The following is a 17,351-nucleotide window of genomic DNA, read 5'->3' as shown; positions in this document are numbered from 1 at the left end:
GAAGGATGATGGAGACTATGATTCCCCCACAAGTTAGGTTGAGACTCTGAACAAGAAAAAAGAGGCCAAAGATGCCACCAAAAAAGAGAGAAAAAGAGAGAAGGGGCAATGTTACTATCCTTTTTCACACTTGTGATTCAGACTAGTACCATGTTCTTCATATAGAGAGTCTCCTCAGTTATCACTTCCGTATACTAGTGGGAACTTTTCGTTTTAGAACTTGGCTTGCATATTCCGATGATTGGCTTCCTCAAATGCCTGAGATTTTCATGAGTAAGCAAGTTGGATGCACACCCACTTAGTTTCGGTGGAGCTTTCATACACTTATAGCTCTTAGTGCATCTGTTGCATGGCAATCCCTACTCTTGTATTGACATCAATTAATGGGCATCCGCGTTGCCCATTGATTAGCCATGTTGTCGGGGGAAACAACACCTACGAGATCACGAGGAATCCCTTTTGCTACGGTTAGCGGGGGCGGGGCTGTGGAAAGAGCGGGAGTGAGAGATCAACGCAGGGGGATTATCTAGGTTCGGGACGCAAGTGATGCGTAATACCCTACTCCTGCTGCTTTCTGTTTATCTGATGTTCTTGGACTAGCTACAAAGTGTGCAGGGTCCAAAAAGTCTGAATCCTCTCCCAGTACGCCGCGGACCTCTTTTTATAGACAAAGGGGCTGCCACAGTGGCACACAGGAGGTGGAAAGCTATAAAGTGGTCGAGTCTATCCTCTGGCACCGTAGGACAAACACATTTAATGCGCTGCCGACATGCCCTTCTTGCTTTATCGGGGATGGCAAGGAAGCTCATCCCAGCTGTCGCCGCCTCGCCTACGCGTTTCCGAACTGACAAGGTGGGTAGTGCCACGTTGGCTGGCTGGCTGCTGAGTTGGTGCGGTGGCAAAGCCTTCACGAAGATCTACATGCAACCACGCAGGTGCTTGCTGAGTTGGCCTAGAGGCCGCACGTCACCACGCAGGTGCTCGCCTAGTTGGTGGGCTGGTAGCTGCATGGGAACGGCGGCGGAATCTTGGCAGAGGTGGGCCTGGCTGCGGCCCCGCGGATCTCTTGGGCAAGAGTCTTGCCAGTGCCCCGGCAAGGGTCTTGCCGTGGCATCGTGGTCGTCCCCGACAAAGGGGCTTGTTGGGGGTCTCGTGGGTATCCTCGGCAAGGATCTTGCCGAGAATCTTCGTCTTCTGGTTATTGATCTAGTCTTGTATGCTTCTGGTCTTCACAAAGATCTGCATGCCACCATGAAGGCGCTTCCCGAGCCTTTGTTCCAATGTGGTTTGAGGGCGTCGGAACTCTCAAGCTCAAGGGTGGCAGCCTTGCTGGCGTTGGGCAAGTTTCCCAGGCAAGGCTCTTGCCGGTCTGTGAAGGCCGCCCCGGCAAGGGCCTTGCCGCGGGAGTCCACTTCGCCCTTCTGCTCTTTGTGTTTCCCGCTTGGCGTTGGTCTAGTAGTCTTGTGCCTTTGCTTCCTTTGCCCCGCTAAGCGTGGCCAGGGCCGTGCGGCTGCGACTGCCCGCGCACAAGTAAAGGGGTGCAAAAAGGTACCCCTACTTTTGTACACCGACAGGAGCCCCCGGGCCCAGGCCAGATATAAGTGCGGGGCGTAATTGGGCCAGGCCAAGAACGGTGCTCGGGCGCGCATGCGGCGGAGTTTTTACCGGTGTAACTCCCTCGCTCGCTACGCTTCCCCACGACCCGCGTTGAATGTGCGACGTGGGGGTTATGCGTGGGGCGGTTGCTGCCCTCATGCGTCACATCGTAGTAAAGAGGCGGCTCGCGCCTTCCCCATAAAAAAGAGGAAAACACAGGGGCGCGGCTCATTTACTAAGTGGACTCGAGTCGTGGCCTTAAAGGCGCCCGTGCCCCACGATCACGGGGTGGAAAACGGGCGCCTCACTCGTCTCCTCGATTTCGGCTTGCTCACCACGTGTCCCACATACCTCGAAGATAGTAGGCGGTGGACGCGGGGGGGGGGGGGGGGGGGCACGGGCCTTAAATGACGAGGCGGGGAACCGGGTCATCGCTGATTGGAGCAGCGGGTCGGTCTTGATTTCCTGTGCCCCCGGTGGCCGGATTGGTTAAGTGGAGCGGCCGAGCCCCGGCCCTGCCCCTTTATCAGTAGGGGAGGGGGATGGCAACCCTCAAACTTTCATCATTCATCTCCTTCCACCTTGGCTCCTTCCTTTCTTCTGCTATGGCGAGAGGGCGCGCCGGCACTCCGATGGCGGCGACGAGGGTCTCTGCTTGACAGCGCACCCCTCCTTCCCAAGAGCTCGTGGAGGCGGAGCTGGCAATGAGGGTAAGGGGAGGCGGCGAGGCCGAGGCCAAGGCCGCAATGGCGCTCGGGGAAGAGGAGGACGGGGCGGCGTACCGGCCTCGCCTCCGCCAGCAGCCCCTCCCCCAATGGAGGGCCACGTTGGAGACCAGGCTCGTGAGTTCGTCATCGGCTGCAACGGCCAGTGCGCCGTCGTCTTCGTCTCCCTACTCAGTTCGCTCGGGAGATGGAGCTTGACCCGCCGCAGGCTCTGAGGTTGCGTATGAGGGGCCGCGAGAATGGCAGCATGCGGGTCGACGTCGACTTCCCCGCCCCACACGTCATGTATCTTCATCGCGGATGGAAGACCCTCGCTTGTGCCCACAGCCTATCGGAGGGGCTCGTTCTCCACTTCAAATTAATGGAGAACGACCCGCTCGCCGTCAAGGTCTTTGGGCACTTGGGAACTCGCCTAATGTGTTGCGTGGAGAGCTCGTCCGATGATGAAGACTCCTCGTGAAGTGGGAGTGACGAGGAGGACAGCGACAGCGACGATGAGGTCGTCAAGTGGGAGGACGCCGACTCTGACTGACTGCACCACCCTCCTCCCTCGGCCACGCGCCCTGCCGAGGGTCTTCCTCATCAAGCTCTCCATCGGCGCATTCCCCGTCGCCTCCTTTTTGCCTTCACCTGCCGCACATGGGAGGAAAGGGGCAAGAACGGGGATCACGGGGCACTTATCTTTTTTAGTTTTTAAGCCTGCGGTCACTTGTTAGATTTGAACCTTGTAATCCCCTTGCTCATGTTTACATTCCGTACGAACTGTACCTATTTGGAACATATTAATGAAAAAGGGTGCTTGCCAGGTTCTTTGTGCGTGAGCGAGCCCCATGCCAAGGAATGAATCCTTGTTATTTTTAAGATAAACATCGTCGCCCGGCAACAGGCCTTGCCGTCCCCTCACTTCATTCACGACCATACTCACGCTCTCGGCGGAGGCAGGGGTGAAGTAGGGTTAGGTCCTTCGTTTGCTTCCTCGTCACCGCAACTACAACCAAGTTCCGTCCCAGGGAATAGTTATTGGGCACAGGAAAGGGGGAGCACGATGGCCCAGGAATAAACGAGGCTTCATACGCCCCAATTCCATACAGAAATGCATAATAGGGGATAAAGGACTTATCTGAATCTGCAGCCCCCGGCAACCTTGGCTTGCCGTGGTCGGGTGCTTGAATCTGCAGGCCCCAGCAATGGCTTGCCAGGGTCGGGGATGTCGATCCGTCTCCCTGCCGTTAAATGGCTTAGCAGGAACGCCAGTGCAGCCTGCGAACCAAAGAAAAGACTAGAAGGGATGGAAAGACACGCACACGACCTCTATGGTAGGGGTTAGTTTCCACCGGGCACTATCAACCCTACCAAAGAGAGACTTAACCTAGCATGCATGCTAAAACTTAGGGCGCCATCGCTTCATTTATTTATGCTTAGGGTCTGCGCCTGGCTCTGCACAAAGGGTTACATGCCTCGTCGGCAAGGCTTGTACCGAAGGTAGTTTGCCGGGAGGCCCGGCAACCGTGCCTCATGGGTAAAACTTACGAAGATGTTCGATGTTCCAGGAGTTACTCATTGGGACACCATCTTCGGTCTCCAGGCGGACTGCGCCAGGCCTGGTGACTCGTATTACCCGATAAGGGCCTTCCCACTTTGTCGTCAACTTGTTGGAATTCTTGGCCGACTGAACGCGCCGAAGAACAAGGTCGCCTTCCTCAAGCTTCAATCTTGAACCTTGCGGCTATGGTAGCGGCGCAAGGCCTGCTGGTAGCATATAGCTCGCACAGCCGTCCGAAGACGATCTTCCTCAAGGAGCGTCGCGTCATCTTGCCGCAACTGCTCTTGCTGAAGCTCATCATAAGCGAGCACTCGAGGTGACCCGTGTGTGAGCTCCGTGGGGAGAACTTCTTCTGCCCCGTATACCAGGGCAAAGGGTGTCTAGCCGGTGGCTTGATTTGGCGTCATTTTGATTGACCAAAGAACCATCAGAAACTCATCAATCCAGCGCCTTCTACACTTATGCAGCCTGTGAAAAGTCTTTGTCCTCAGGCCTCGCAACACTTCAGCATTTGCCCTCTCCGCCTGACCATTGCTCTGTGGGTGTACCACTGAAGCGAAATGGACCTTGCTACCGAGGTCCTGGATGTATTGCATGAAGGTGCGGCTTGTGTACTGCGTGTCGTTGTCGGTGATGACCCTGTTCGGTACACCAAAACGGCAAACTAGGCCCTTGAAGAACTTGAGGCTGACTGCCCTGTCACCTTCCTCACTGCTTCCACTTCGGGCCACTTTGTGAACTTGTCGATTGCGATGTACAAGTACTCAAAGCCCCCGACAGCACGGGGGAAGGGGCCCAGTATGTCGAGCCCCCAGACCGAAAATGGCCAGGAGAGAGGTATTGTTTGAAGGGCTTGAGCTAGTTGATGAAGCTTCTTCGAATGGAACTGACATGCTTCACACTTGGTTACGAGCGCAACTGCATCCTGGAGGGCCGTGGGACAGAAGAAACCTTGCCGGAACGCCTTGCCGGCAAGGGCCATTGACCCTATGTGGGAGCCACACATACCTCCATGTATCTCTGCCAACAACTCTAGTCCATCCTCTTGAGGAATGCACTTTGGCCTGACTCTGTTTGGCCTCCTTCTGTACAGGATATCATCCATAAACTGGTACGTGTTGGACCGATGGGCTACTTTCTCTGCTTCTTCCTGCTCCTCGGGGAGCTCTCCTGTTTGGAGGAAACGGATGGTGGGCTGCGCCCATGCCGGAGCCTAGGGCTCGATGGCAAGGACCAAAGGAACATGTTCGGCCACAGGGGCAGCTACCTCTATGGTCAGGGCCTGGGGCCCCGTCGAAGGAAGTTGCCCCTCGGCAAGCTTGGGGTACCCGGCAACCACCCTGCCGGCGGCTCCTGGGAGCTCAGCGGGAAGGTACTTGCCAGGGCTTGTCTTCCTTCGCTTGTTCTGCCCTGCTGGTGGCTCTACGCATGGTTGTATTAACTGAAGTACAAAGGTACCTGGTTCCACAGGCAACTTGAGGGCAGCGTCTTTCGACAGGTCGTCGGCAATGCTGTTCTCCGCTCGGGAACATGTTCTGCTTGTAAGCCGTCGAAATGTTCTTCCAACTTCCTCACTTCATTCACGTAGGCCTCCATCAACGGGCTCTCGCAATCCTTGTTGACTTTCTTGACGACAAGCTGCGAATCACCTGTGATGATGAGCTTCTTGATTTCGAGGTCTGCCGTGATCCTGAGACCGGCAAGCAACCCCTCATACTCCGCGGTATTGTTCGTTGATTTTTTTTGAGGGAAGTGCATCTGGATTAAGTACTTGAGGTCCTCTCTGGTGGGTGGGACGAGTAGCACGCCAGCACCGGCACCATGGAGTGAGAAAGCTCCGTCAAAGTACATAATCCACTCACTGCTCGTCTACATGCCGGGAAGGGTGGTCTCTTGGATCTCCTTGTCGGGCGTTGAGGTCCACTCTGCTATGAACTCTGCCAAAGCTCGGCTCTTGATTGTTGGAGTACTTTCAAACCTGAGGCCAGAGCTCGACAGCTCTAGTGCCCACTCCACAATCCTCCCTGTCGCATCTGGGTTATGCAAAATCCGTTGCAAAGGGAGGCGGGTGACGACGGTGATCTCGTGTGCTTGGAAATAGTGGCGCATCTTTCTCGAGGCCATGAGAAGGCTGAAAAGTAGCTTCTGCATTCTAGAATATCTTGACCTAGCCCCCTGCAAGAGGGAACTGACAAAATACACTGGGTGCTGCACCATCTTCTTCTTCTGTCCCGCTTTGCCCATCCGCTCCGGCTCTGCCTCGGCGGGTCCGGGACTTGCTGGGGGTTCTGATTTGCAGGCGTCAGGCTCTGCCGGGGAAGACCCCGGCTCGCGATCCGATGGCTCTGCTGCAACTGCTGCTTCTCCCTCAAGTTCCCTCCGCGCCACCAGCACAGCACTGACCACTTGGTCGTTGCCGCTAAGTACATCAGCAACGGCTCCCGTGTTTAGGCGCGACTAGTATTGGCGTGGAGGAGAGGTACCTCTTCAAATCTTGCAGTGCTTCCTCTGTCTCTGGAGTCCATTTTACTGGACCCGCCTTTTTCTAAACTTTGAAAAAGGGGAGGGCGCGCTCAGCAGATTTGGAGATGAACCTACTCAGGGGAGCAACGCAGCCGGCGAGCCTACGGACGGCTTTGACCCGTTTCGGCGCCTCAATCTGCTCGATCGCTTTGATCTTGTCTGGATTTGCTTCAATTCCGCGTTGAGACACAAAGAACCCGAGAAGTTTGCCGGAGGGGACACCGAACACACACTTCTCTGGGTTGAGCTTGAGGTTGATCTTGCGCAGGTTTGCGAATGTTTCTTCTAAATCTTGCACGAGCGTGGCCCTGTCCTTGGTTTTGACCACTATGTCATCCATATAAGCTTCCATATTTCTATGTAGCTGGGGCTCAAAACCAATTAGGTCTGCTCGAATAGGTATCGGGAATGACAGCAGGTCACACCAGGCAGTGGAGTCTACAATCTGGTCGATGCATGGCAGAGGGAAAGGATCCTTTGGACAGGCTTTATTGATGTTTGTGTAGTCAATACACAGACTCCACTTCCCATTTGCCTTACGCACAACCACCGGATTGGCCAAACATGTGTGGTGGAGTACTCCTCTTACCAGGCCTGCCGCCTCCAACTTCCTGATCTCTTCAATGATGAACTCTTATCGCTCCAAAGCTTCCTTCCCGACCTTCTGCTTGACAGGCCGCGCGTGAGGACAGACAGCAAGATGGTGCTCAATCACCTCCCTGGGAACACCGGGGATGTCAGATGCTTGCCATGCAAATACATCAACATTCGCCCGCGGGAGGCGACGAGCGCGCTTTCCTATTTGCTGTCGAGGGTGGAGCTTATAGTGAAAGCCCCGCCCGTGCCGTCCTCATTGATGGACACCTTCTTTTGGTTTCTGGTGGTGCAGCCTTGGACTTCTTGCTCTTGCCGGTGGAGCTCTCTGGTATGTCCTCAACGGGAGCACGACACTCCGAAGAAGTGCGCTTGCCAGAGTGGGTGCAAGAGGTCTTGCCGGAAGCAGTCTTGCCGGCCTTCCTCCTCCCTGGAGCTTCAGCGGCAGGAGCAAGTGCCGTGGCGGCAGTTGCTGCAACTGCCTCTCGGTAGAGTTGGTCGGCGCAGATGAGTGCGTCTTTCTTGTCAGAGGGGACGGTGATGATGGTCAGTGGCCCTGGCATCTTCAACGTGTTGTAGGCATAGTGGGACGCTGCCATGAACTTGGCCAGCGTTGGGTGACCAAGGATCCCATTGTATCGCGAGGGGATCTCTGCAACATTGAAGACGATCTTCTCCATCCTATAGTTTAGCTCGCCCCCAAACGTAAACGGCAGCGTGATTTTACCTTTAGGTTGGCTCCTTCCCGGGATGACCCCTTGAAACGTACCCATCTCTTCGAGGTCTCCATCAGGAATCTGCAGCTTCTTGATCATAGTGGGCGAGATCAAATTCAGACCGGCCCCACCGTCAACCAGCACTCTGGTCACCTTGAGGCTGCATATTGTTGGTGAAACCAACAACGGAAAACACTCAACCGCTGTTGTGCGGTCAGGGTGATCCTCGGTGTCAAAAACGATGGGCGTGCGGGACCACCTCAGTGGCTTTTGGGAATCGAATGACGGCTCCACCGCAGTGACCTCACGCGCCCACTGCTTCAGCTGGCAGTGTGAGGTGTGCAACAAGGCGCCACCGTCAACGCACATAGCCTATATAGCCTTCTGGAACTCGTGCTCGCCGGACTCGTCGTCCTCGTCATGATCATCATCCTCCTCTTTCTTGTTGCGGCCCTGAGCGGGCCTCTCTTGTTGGTTATCTTTGCCGCGGCGACCCCCTTGGCCGCCACTCTTCTTGCGAGATCCCATAGCACCATCCTGACCCTTCTCCTTGTCTCGCCTTTCATATTCAGCCTCCTACTTTTCCGCAAGCAGCTCAACTTGTCGGCAGTTCCGGAGGTCATAGCCCTTGGTGCGGTGGATCTTGCAGTACTGCTTGTCGAAGCCTCCTGGCTTGCCGGCGGCCGACAGGGCCAAGCAGGCGGCACACCCCGCAACCGCCTTGTCGGGGTCGTCGCCCTTGGCCTTTTTGGCGGCGACGAGCTCGCCGGATCCCTCAACGGCAAGCACAGTCTTGCCCTTGCGCTTCCTGTTGCGGCGCTGGCCCTTATTTGTCGGGGCGGCGGTGTCTTCGTCTGTCGAGTCGGTTTCCGCACCGGCATCCTCGCTGGGGTACTTCCTCCCCTCTTCAGCTCTAGCACATCTATCGGCCAGAACATAAACTTCGGCCACATCTTTGACCTTGTTCATCGCCAACTCTTCACGCATCTTGCGGTTGCGCCCATTCTGGTGGAATGCGCTGGTAACGACGGCGGGATGAACATCTGTGATGTTGTACTGCACCCAGCTGAACATCTGTATGTACTTGCGCAGGTTTTCACCTTCTTTCTCGGGGATGATATGCAAATCGCTTGCCTGGCCATGAGCTTGGTGGCCTCCGGTGAAGGCGCCAACAAACTCATGACACAAATCCGACCAAGAAGAAATGGAATCTGCTGGCAAGTGCATCAACCATGACATGACATTGGGTTTGAGTGCACCTTATCATCGCGAGATCCAGCAGCTTGCATCGCGATGGTGTAGATGCTGAGGAACTCCGACGGGTGGGTCTTGCCGTTGTACCGCCAACATCGGGACTTAACGTGCGTTGGGAGCGCCACTGGAACTGCCGCAGCTCTCAGGTAAAGGCTAGACAACCCACCTCGTAAGGCAGGTCGCCAGGGCCCCCTGGCGCTGGGTGGTCCATAGTAGGCCCCGCACGCCGATCTGACTGATGGCGCGTCTCCCGTCGTCGTTCGATGGTAGTTCGAGCGTCTTCCTGGGCCCGTTCCCAAAGGACTTGACGTTGGTCGCGGCGGGTTCGTGGGTCAGACGATGTTGTGGAAACATTGTCACCGACATCGGGTCGACGGGCCGGTGGCTGTTGTTGCGGCCGCGGGACGGGGGGGGGGGAGTGCATCGTGGTCGTAGCGTCTCTGGTCCCCCCACCGCTGGCATGCACCGGCTCGTCAGGACGCCGGTGCGAGGATTCCGTTGGGAGCGGCTCGGCTTTGTTGGCGAAGCTGACAAGGCTTCGGATGGTGGCTCTCCACTCGTCGAGCTTCTCTACAGCAGGGGGGAAGTCGAGGAGCAGCTGCACGCGCGCCAGCGCTTCTGCTGGCGTAGGCGGCGGCGAGATCTGCGTAGACTGTGACGCTCTCCGACTTCTAACCAGGTTAGAAGGGGCTCTGTCGCGGTCTCGCGGTCGCACGCCGCCTGCACCGGCGTCTGAGCGCACACGCCTGCCTGGTTCGTCATGTGAGTGGCGCAAAGGGCTCTTTCCATGGCGGTGCCCGGGGGCTCCGGCATCACGGTGTTGCTCATCGCGCGCGGCCTGTGAAGGGCGCGGCGCGGGCGCCATCTCGGGTGCCGTAGAGGCTGCTGTGCCGCCTGTGGGTAGCACGGCCCCGCCCCCGGACCCAGCAGTGTGTGGCTCGTCGTCTCGGATTCGGACGACGCCGCTCGCCTGGCTCCGATCACCAGAATGTCGTGGATGCTCACGGGCCACGTCTCCGGCCCCATCTGTGGGCACCTGGCCGCCTGCTCGCGCTGGCTCGGACGGGCCGGCCTCGGACGAGCCGATCGCTGTGATCAACTTTCTCTTGGGGGCCATGGTGATGATGAAGTCGGTGTGCTAGCTAACGTTCAAACCGGATTTTCACAGCTTGGGCCCCCTACCTGGCGTGCCAAAGATGTCGGGGGAAATGACACCTACGGGATCATGAGGAATCCCTTTTGCTATGGTTGGCGGGCGCAGGGCTGTGGAAAGAGCGGGATTGAGAGATCAACGCAGCAGGATTATCCAGGTTTGGGCTGCAAGTCATGCGTAATACCCGACTCCTGCTAGTTTCTGTTTATCTGGTGTTCTTGGACTAGCTACAAAGTGTGCAGGGTCCAAAAAGTTCGAATCCTCTCCCAGTACACCGCGGGCCTCCTTTTATAGACAAAGGGGCTGCCACAGTGGCACACAGGAGGTCAAAAGCTATACAGTGGTCGAGTCTATCCTCTGGCACCATAGGACAAACACATTTATTGCACTGCCGACGTGCCCTTCTTGCTTTATCGGGGACGACAAGGAAGCTTGTCCCAGCTATCGTCGCCTCGCCTGGCTTCGACGCGCGTCCGAACTGACGAGACGGGTAGTGCCATGCTGGCGGGCTAGCTGCTGAGTTGGTGAGGTGGCAGAGCCTTCACGAAGATCTGCATGCCACCACACAGGTGGTTGCTGAGTTGGCCTAGAGGCCGCATGTCGCCACGCAGGTGCTCGCCTAGTTGGTGGGCTGGCAGCTGCATGGGAACGGCAGCGGAGTCTTGGCAGATGTGGGCCTGGCTGCGGCCCCGCGGATGTCTTCGGTAAGAGTCTTGCTGGGGCCCCGGCAAGGGTCTTTCCATGGCATCGTGGTCATCCCCGGCAAAGGGATTGTTGAGGGTCTCGTGGGTATCCCCTGCCAGGATCTTGTCGAGGATCTTCGTCTTTTGGTTATTCATCTAGTCTTGTATGCTTCTGGTCTGCACAAGATCTGCATGCCACCATGAAGGCGCTTCCCGAGCCTTGGTTCCAATGTGGTTTGAGGGCGTCGGAACTCTCAGGCTCAAGGGTGGCGGCCCTGCTGGCGATGAGCAAGTTGCCCTGGCAAGGCGCTTGCCGGGGCTGTGGAGGCCGCCCCGGCAAGGGCCTTGCCGGGGGAGTCCACCTCGCCCTTCTGCTCTTTGTGTTTCTGGCTTGGCGTTGGTCTAGTCGTCTTGTGCCTTTCCTTCCTCTGCCCCGCCAAGCGTGGCCAGGGGTGTGGGGCTGCGACTGCCCGTGCACAAGTAAAGGGGTGCATAAAGGGACTCCTACTTATGTACACCGACACGTGTCCATACAAGACTTCCTTCCTTTTTGACTTCCCTTATTAATCTCTATCACCACATTCTATTCCAACAACATTGCTATATCCATGGCTCATGCTCATGTACTGCGTGATGCTGAAAATGCTGAAGCACATTAGAAATATGATCCAATTGCCTGGTTTGACACCAGGGTGCTCATGATTTATATTCATGCGGTGAAGGCGGAGTAATGCCATGTTAACAAATGAGTGGGGATAACATTTGTTACAGATCTTATATTTTGAAAAAGTAATGATTATGTATCTTATATACACGAATATTATTATGTCAATATTGTTACGCCATCGTTTCTCAATGATTATACCGTAAAGATATTACATGATACAGAAGGAATTAAGCTTGGGGATGCTGATACGTCTCCAATGTATCTATAATTTTTGATTGTTTCATGCTATTATATTATCCATCTAGGATGTTTTATATGCATTTATAAGCTATTTTATATTATAAATCTTGGATGCTTCATAGGCCTTTTTATGCCATTTTATATCATTTTGGAAATAAAGCTATTAACCTAGTGCCTAGTGCCAGTTGCTATTTTCTGCTTGTTTTTGGTTTTCTAGAAAATTAGTACCGAACGGAGTCAAAATGGTACGAAACTTTTTGACAATTTATTTCTGGACGTAAGAGACCCTAGAATCTTTGGGAGGAGACCATATGCAAAGTGAGGAGACGGCAAGGCAACGGGACGGCCCCACGTGGCTTCGTCTGACCTAATTACACTTCTATAAATTCTCAAATTTTGGGAAACCCCCGAAGAGCCACCTAAAACACTCTTTCCGCTGCAGCAAGCTTCTGTGCTTCTGCATCCCATCTATTGGCCTTTTCCGGTATTCTACCGGAAGGTTAATCCATCACAGAGGGCTTCTTCATCATCCTTGCTGTCTTCTGATGATGTGTGAGTAGTTTACTATAGACCTACTTATGTAGGGTGGAACCCTAATGTCCGATCTTTCACGAAAGTGAGGGATTTCCTGAAGAACACAAGATAGGAAAACACAAAAATCAATTAGATACGATCACACATGTGCTAAATCCACATACACAAGAGGAGACACAATGATCCAAGGTCAACGAAAGAGGGTACAAAGGTAGCTAGTTCATCCCAATCCTTGAAGCGAGGAGGTCCTAAATCCTAGGAGGATCTTCCCATGAAATGGTCTTCAATCCACTAGGAGATCTTCTCACATGGAGGCCTTGATCTCAGGATAAGTAGACGAGCAAAGCTCTATCTCTATCTTGAGCTATCACAATGCTAACCCTAAAACATAGGTGGAGGAGGAGTATATATAGTGTAGGGGAGATGGAGTTACATGGGCTTCAACCCAAGTCACACACACAGGCGTGGTCCGGATAGGGACCGTATGACCCAGGCTTTGGGGGTTCGGATGATCCAGCCATCCGTCCGGATCATCCAGATGCGTCGTAGCAGTTGAAGGGGGTCGGGATGTGCGGGTCGGCCTCCGGATGTCCGGGTGGGTCTGGATGATCTGGGTGTTGGTCTGGATGATCCGACTTCATCTAGGGGGCTGCTATAGTATTCGTGTGCAAAGTACGGATCGTCCGACTTGGGGTCCGGATCATCGGGGCTTGGCCCGGATCGTCCGGCTGGGGGTCCGCATGATCCGGGCAAGTCCAATCTTGCTCCATTTCTTCTCCATCTTCGCATTTGCCTTTTTTCGTTGGTCGGACTTGCTCCTTAGGTTCTCCACGCCTAGTTCCTTAGTACCTGAGTATGCCAAGATTCTCCGCTTGAGGTAGTAACCATGTCTCATGTGATTCAGAAGGGAGTTGCAAGAGGAGAGATGTCACATCAGTCTCGAGAGCTCTTGCACGTGCACGTGTCATCGGTCCACTTAGGACTTGGGTAGACGAAGGTAGGTCCATGGGGATGACCTTGTGATGCTCCACATCATCTCCCCCTCGCCCTTGGGAAAGATCGGACCTTGAATCGAACTCTTCATCACCTTGGAAGGGAGATAGGTCCGTGACGTTGAAGATGTCACTCACATTGTACGTGTCGCATGGAATGTTGATCTTGTAGGCCTTGTTGTTGTAGCGTGCTAGCACCTTGAAGGGTCCATCGGTGCGGGGTAGTAGCTTGGACCTGCGCTCATTGGGTAAGTGTTCCTTGAGAAGGTGTAATCACACAAGACCTCCTATGTTGTATATCATGGGGTGCTTGTTGATGTTGATCTTGGTCACGAGTCATTGTACCTGGCGCTCGAGTGTTTGCCTTGTATATTCAGGCACCTTCTCGCGATACCTTGCTCATGCACTCGCGTCCAGGTTGATGTGCTCTATAGAGGTAACGGTAGAATGTCCAGTGGGGACAATGGATTGAATCCATAGACGACCTCGAAGGGGACTTGCCGGTAGTAGACTGTGTTGCTCAATTGTAGGTGTACTCGTTGATGGGTAAGCATTCCTCCCACTCCTTCATGTTCTTCTTGATCAACATGCGAAGGAGAGTCGAGAGTGTCCAGTTGGTGAACTCCATGTGGCCGTCGATTGATGGATGGTATGCCGATGAGAAGAGTAGCTCGATTCCGAGCTTGGTGCATAGGGTGTTCCAAAAGTAGCTTAGGAACTTGACGTCACGGTCCGACACAATATTCTTTCGCACTCCATTAGACCGAAGATTTCCCTAAAAATAGATTTGGAACGTGTGAAGCATCGTCTATCTTATTACATGGAATAAAGTGTGCCATCTTAGAGAAATGCTCCACAATAACAAATATTGTATCCTTTCCATTTTGAGTTCTAGGAAAACCAAGCGCAATGTCCATACTAATATCTTCCCACGGGTGATATGGAATAGGAAGTGGCATATAGAGACCCTGGGATTGACCTTTGGACTTAGCTTTGCGACATGTAGAGCACTAGTTGGTGTAGCGGGAGACAATGCGAAACATCTTTGCCCAAAAGTAGTTCTCCCAGAGCATAGGGAATGTCTTGTTGTGTCCAAAGTGTCCCATAAGTCCTCCAACGTGAGCCTCTTGCAAAAGTAACAAACAAAGGGAAGACTCGGGGATACAAAGCTTGTTAGCTCGCATTAGATTACCATCCTTGATATAATATCGCTCCCAAGTGTTATGCATTAGACATTTTGCATAACGAATGGCAAATGAAATATCATGCGCATACAAGTCTTTGATGTGCTCAAATTCTATGAAATTCAATTCAAGTTGATTTACAAGCATGCACTTCTAGGAAAGGGCGTCTGCCACAACATTTTCCTTACCTTTGATGTACTTGATCACATAAGGAAAAGACTCAATGAACTCACTCCATATGGCATGTCGCTTATTCAATTTGGTTTGACCTTTAAGATATTTAAGCATTTCATGATCTGTATGAAGAACAAATTCGTGAGGGCGAAGATAATGCTCCCAAACATGGAATACTCTCACCAAAGCATACAACTCTTTGTCATATATAGGATAGTTCAGTTGTGCGCTGGAAAGCTTTTCGCTAAACTAAGCAATGTGTCGGTTCTCTTGAATCAACACGCCACCTATTCCACTACCACTAGCTTCGCAATGCACATCAAAAGGTTTATCAAAATTAGGTAAGGCAAGTAATGGAGCATGTGTAAGCAAGTTATTAAGTTCCTCAAATGGGGTAGCTTGACAGGATCCCCATATGAAGTTTGCACTTTTCTTGCTCAAAGCATGTAATGCTGAACTGATAGTGCTAAAATCCTTAACAAATGAATGATAGAAACTGGCTAGACCAAGGACGGTACACACTTGTTGAAAAGCAAAGTTTTATTTGCGTCAATTTTAGACTGATCAATATGAACACCCTTAGAAGACACAACAAATATGAAGAAAAAAAGCTTATCAACACCAAAGGTGCATTTCTCCATACTTTCATAAGGGCGCTAACTCTTAGCGGCTAACTGTTACTCAATGTTTCAAGAGAAGGAATGCTGAAATCTTCATTATCACCAGTGTGATTGATGTAGTGATCCAGGAAGAAGTCATTGATAAATCTCCAAACCATCAGCAATTCACCAGCCGGGAGCGGTTCAGGGGTCCTCGGTTTTAAGATGAGCTGCAGTATTTTTAAGATCAGAATGTGCCATATGAGTGGAGTAGAAGATATTAATTAAGATAGACTTACTGTTACTAATTTGTGAGGATCTTCACAACTATCGGCAGATTTGCAGATGGAGATCATGTATCTGCAAACATAGTGTCCACAAAGGTTGGTCCCTGCTTCTTGCTGAGGACACTTAATTTTTTCGTACATAATTAGTCATGTATTTGTCCTGTTAGGAACAACCTAACCGGTGTTAGATGTATTATTTTTTCTTTGGACAAAATAGAAAGAGTTCTATTTAGAAGCTTGAACATTTGACTAGCGTAAGAAAAGGTATTTGCAGACTGTTGGATAAATTTTCCAAAAATAACAGATTTCCGTGTGTTACCGGAGAAACGATCTCATGCTGCAGAGGTAGTTCCCTCTTGAACAGGTTCCCTGGTTTAGTTTGCCACAATGCGAGCACACTGCAAATGATGATGAATTCTGACAACATCAATTATTGAACCAGATATGAATGCAAATTAATTTCAACATCATAGAATGCAATACCTATCCATGAATTGCTAAAGATGCATCAGATCCTGAGTGTTTGTTGACTCTCTGAGTGAATCGATGTAGTAAACTGTATTCTTGTTTGGAACAATGAATACCAATATCCAGTGTTTGCTACATATTAAGAAAGCCATGAACTTACAAATTATATCGAAATTAGAAAGACAATCAGTGTATGCGTGGTTGTTTACTTGACTTACCCTTCATGATTTGGACATAAAAATGATTCTGCATGGGACGTGTTTTCGAAGAGAAGGACGGCCGTGTTAACGGCCCAGTCCCGTAGGTCCTTACCATGTATTGTGGTGCCATTTTCTAACTCAAGATCTATGAAATACACACTCTCCCTTTTTCTTCTCTGCGCGTTCAATCCCCTGAGAGGAATAAAATGCAGTTAGCCGTTTATCATTAATAGCATTGTCTAGAGAAGTTAATCAGAGTTTGGTAAGTACTTACAAAATCAGGCATCTAACAAGAGTGGCATCGAGCTCGTTGAAGTTGAAGAAGAGATGTAAGTCCTCGAAACTCACATCTATGGAACCAGCATCCTGTTGGAAATGATCTCTATTGTAGTGGACTAGCAAACCATGATGACCTGCTGACATTTGATCCATGCAATATACATGTAACTCGCGGCAACTGGAGCTGCACTCATCAAAGTATTCGCGAAAAAGAAATGGCTTGCCATGGACCTAATTGCGTGCTTCAAGTATGTCTGCTTTACTTTTACCAAGCAACAAAGATACTTCTTCATCATCCATGCCGTCCAAAATAATATTACTCCCCGATTCAAACAACCTGCTGTTAATTTGAACCCGCGCGTATCCTGCTCTGCCGACTCGAGTCTCCGGATCGTCTCCTCATCGCCAGCGACCTCCAACTGCTGGTCTCCGCCGCCGTCAACGGGAATCTTCACCGCCGTTATCGCCGTAGGAAGCTCATCGCCAATTTAGGGTATGGGTTCGATCCTTTGTGCTTTCTCACTCCGATTCTTAGCACAAAGACAATGCCGTGGTTCTTGCTACATTTGAGATACTTCTATCCAGCAAAAACTTCCTTCAGATTAGTTTTGATTCGAAAATTTAGGGTTAGGTTTCTGCCGAACTCATCTCAGATCGATTGAGTTGTAGAAATTGTCTCACCGATTTGGCCCAGGCCATTGCACCTGTAACTTTTGGTCTGACCAAAACATGCAAATCGGTGTGACCGAGTTCAACTCTTAGTGAAACCCTAGCAATCTTGGAGTCACCAAACTGTGTCTCGGTCTGACCGATTCCACTATTTTAGACACTAATGTTGCTTCGATGTCACCGAGTTTAACAAATCGGTAGCTCCGAAATGCTTTCTGTAGAAAACTAAAACTAAGTTTTCGACTCATTTGTTCTGCAAAATCTCTGCACT

This window comes from Triticum aestivum, chromosome 4D (assembly GCF_018294505.1).
Source record: "Triticum aestivum cultivar Chinese Spring chromosome 4D, IWGSC CS RefSeq v2.1, whole genome shotgun sequence".
Classification (NCBI taxonomy): Eukaryota; Viridiplantae; Streptophyta; class Magnoliopsida; order Poales; family Poaceae; genus Triticum; species Triticum aestivum.
This window is presented reverse-complemented; position numbering follows the sequence as displayed.